A 4293-nucleotide genomic window follows, 5' to 3' on the forward strand; every position below is an offset into this window, starting at 1 on the left:
CACTCATGAAATACCTTAGTTCCAAATGATAAATTGTTGTGTCCACTCCCAATTGTGAAGATATAGCTGTAAGCAAGCCTTCGTATTTGGTGGTTGGATCATACATAACTCCTTCAATATTGTAATCCACGTAATTGCCTGTTTAAAATAACAAATTCTTTGTTAATATTAAAAGGAACTTTCAGAATTACTTACTACAGTCATCAAACTATTTAGATTTGTTTATACATTGATTTTCGTTGGTATATAGCCATTTATTGAAATACCAAAGTATTTACCAAAATTTTAAACATTTAATTATCTTAAAAAAACAGCCAAAGAAATACCAAATTTTACCAATATTTTAACTATATAATAAACGTAAAAAAAACAGTCAAAGATTACATACCCTTAAACCAATTTTTAAAATTTATGATTTTATCAGGTTACCATCAGTAAATGTACGAATTATTTTTCACATTATTATTTACACCAATTCACATACTTAAAATTCACTAAAATATGTACCATAAGTTTATTACGAGGTTCTAATTATATACCATAGATTGTCAAACTTGTAGTTATTGACACCACCAATTACACCAAATTATTTATAACTACACTCACTTTAATATACGTTCATAAGTAAGATACTATAATTTGACCAAACAATACACCAAATCATGCATCAGGCTATTTGTTTGGTGTCAGCTATTAGTGACAATTATACCAGATCACATACCTAAACAAATACAGAAATACATATTGCAAACTTATTGATATAAAATATTTGCTACCATATGGCACACATCATACCAATTAAACCTAAACTTTAACAAAAAAAACAAATTTTACACATCAATGTACAACAAAATCATATGAAATTGTTGAAATTACACCAAAATTTGGACGATCCCGAACATCAACCAAAATTGTATGAATTAATTTTACACCAAAAATTGACAAAATAACAAAACGAATAACTACCAAAAAAGTACAAAATAGATATTTGTGAAAAAATCAAAATTCAACCACGTAATAAAATATCATGAGAATTATTTTTTATATAATTACCTGCTGAGTCCCCATCGCCCCGTTGTGTTGAATTAGAATTTGAGAAATTATTGGTATGCATTTTTTTCAATAATCATTCTTTGTTTGGCCGATTTTTTAAGTCAGAGAAAGGAGTCATGTTTTTGGTAGGAAACCTCTATTTATGGGAGATAATATATAGCATATTTGAATAAATTAGGGAAGGTAAAATTATTGGAGAAATTTATGGAAAGTGGGATAAGCATGGTTGATTTGGAAAATCTTTTTTTTTTTAATTTAAATTCTACTTTTGAAAAAAAAAAGTAATTGCTATATAATTGGAAAAAAAAGTATTGCTATGTTGGTGTAAATACAATTGTTAATTTGTATACTTAAAAAAATCCGCCCCTTTTTAGAGATGTAAGCAATTTGCAACAAGAAATTTTATTTTTTTTCTAAAAATAAGGGAGAAGTGAAAAAATATAATAAATTTTGACTGCAAATGACAAAGTGAAACAATAAAAGTTGAAGAAAAGTGTTTTTATAATTGAACATAAGTGATTAAACAATCAAACTTTGATGAGAAATGCATCAACAATTGAAAATTGGGAAGAGTGCTTTGACTATTGAAGGTCGTAGAAAAGTCCTTCAACAATTGAAGGTTGACGTAAAATGCATTAACCTTTATGGATTGAAGAGAAGTGTTTAAACACTAAAAAAATTTGAATGATTGGAGATAAGTGATTCAAGATAAAAATAAAAAATAAAAAATGAGAAAAGTATACAATTTTAAATTACGAGAATATGTCTAAGAATAGTTTAAAGTTGTACGAAACCAATTTTTCTTACATTAACATTTATTTAATTCATATTTAAATATAGCATATATAGAAGGAAATATATTGGAACCCATTTTTTAAATTTCTAGTAAAAATAATTTTTGTATTATTATAGATAGAGATGCTACTAGCTATATTTTTTTAGCAAAGAATAGATAAAAAGTTGTGGAGAATTGTACAGATCTTCAAAAAATTATTTTAATTTGAAGAAAAATAATTTACTCATAAACTCAAATAAACCTTTGAAAGTTTCTACACCCTCCACAACTTTATAGATATGGTATTTTATAAATAAATTATTTTTCAATATCATGTGTATTTTACTAAACTATAGTTATTTTTAAAATATCTCTTGAAAATTGAGCACTATTAAGAAGATAGAGTACAAGGGTATAATGTAAAAAATTGCTCCCTTTTTTCCTATTTAGTTGCCACTATTTTAGGTTTCATGTCCCTTAAGAAATATATAACTTTACCATTGTACCCTTATTTAGTTTTCTCTTGAAGTCAAGTTTTTAATAGAAAAAACTATCTAACTAACATACATCACTATCATATATATTTACTTTACCTCTAGTTTAAAACAATTACACATATTACACTTTTAATATTAATACTATATATTTTAAAATATTTAATCAAATACACAAATCCCTTAAATATGATATTGAATAATTATCTTATAAATTAAAATGTTTAATTAATGGTCCATTAATTATTCAAATTATTTCTCTCACATCAGGGTTTCCTTCTCCCAATCACATTACTCGACTGAATCTTTCACCCTATCCACGTCCTTCACCCACCCCTATCACTCTCTCTCCCTTCATTCTCTCAATACATGTTTAAATGTCCAAATTTCAAAATTGAAACTTGACAATCAACATTTTACACAGAGGTTTGTTACTATTGTTTCATTATTCTCATGTATCTTGGTTTTCATCGCTTTCATGTATCTGAGATGGAGTTCATATTGTTGTAAAGTTTGATTTTCAAACGTTTTACAATTTAGGTTTTACATTGTTTGATTTTATTGTAATTTAGGTTTTACATTGTCTGATTTTATTGTTTTTCTATGTTGGTCAAATGTATATTTTCAAGGCTAATAACTCTCAAGGGTAAAATAGGAAGAATAATTTCATTTATGTATTGATTTTGTGAAATGACAAGTACTCCGTCTGTCCAACAACAGTTGTCTACTACTCCCTCCATTCCATATTAATTGAATTTTTGAAGTGTTTCACACCCTTTAAGAAAAGTAGATTAAGACATAAATTGAACATAGTTTTCCATTTTTACCCTTATTAATTATTGTCAAATTAATAATTAAAATAACTAAACATTAATTATAATAACTAATTATAATACTAACTTAATTAATACAAAATGTGACTCTTAAAATGACGAATTTATTTTTTTGAAACCAAATGTTTGGAGGTAAAAACTGAACAAAAATTTACATAGAGCCAAATTTAAAAATTCTATTTCCTCCTAAATTTATTCTATATAAAAAAATTGTTTTGGTAAGTATTGAAGTAAACATGGCTATACAATTTGATCTAAATATTCCATTTGAGCTTAATACAAATGAAATTCCTGACCTCATTATTGAAGTAGATCAGAATATTGATACTTATTCAATTCCTGATCTGAATTTGGATCCCAACGAAGATAATGATATACAACTTGAAGTAAGAGTGCAAGAATCGTCGGAAGAATCAAACCTAAACTGTGGTAAATAATTATTGTTGATTTCTTATTTTCAATATGCAAATTAAGTTGATTGAAAGTTTTGTTACATCTTGATTTCATTCTTCAATGAAATACATCGATGGAATAGAAACTTCTTGTTAGCTTTTTGAATTCGTATTGATGGTCTTTTAAGTGTTGCTGGAGTAAACCTTTGGTATATTAAAATCTCAGCCACTTTAATGTAGTAAGAAATTTCCAAGAAAGAATTCAAAGCAATTAAATTTTATTGAAGTCATCACATTGAAAATCCAAATAAAGGGTAAAATTGGAAGAATATTTTAAAAATAGTCTAGAAGATTGAACAATTAAATTAATTTGAAAAATGGAAAATGCCTCAAAAATTCAATTAATATGGAATGGAGGAAGTATTGACTTGGCATAGAGATTAAGAAAGGCAGAATGGTCTGGTGGACCCTTGTACTTGTATCTGTTTGTATTGTGAACCCTTCTACTTATCCTTTTGTCATCTGGACCCCTGAACCCATCCAAACTCAACATTTTAAACACTTTTTTTGATGTGGTATATGGAGCGTGTTGCACAAACACGTACACGTTGGCCAAAAAGAAAAAAATAATAATCCACGTATGATATTATATTCCACGTGGCAAATGACTCACCTTAAACTAAGAATAGTCCTAACTCCGGCGAAAATTTTCAAACCTTCGCGACTTTTACACTTCTCCTCTTCTC

The sequence above is a fragment of the Solanum tuberosum genome, unplaced genomic scaffold (assembly GCF_000226075.1).
Source record: "Solanum tuberosum cultivar DM 1-3 516 R44 unplaced genomic scaffold, SolTub_3.0 scf00346, whole genome shotgun sequence".
Taxonomy (NCBI): domain Eukaryota; kingdom Viridiplantae; phylum Streptophyta; class Magnoliopsida; order Solanales; family Solanaceae; genus Solanum; species Solanum tuberosum.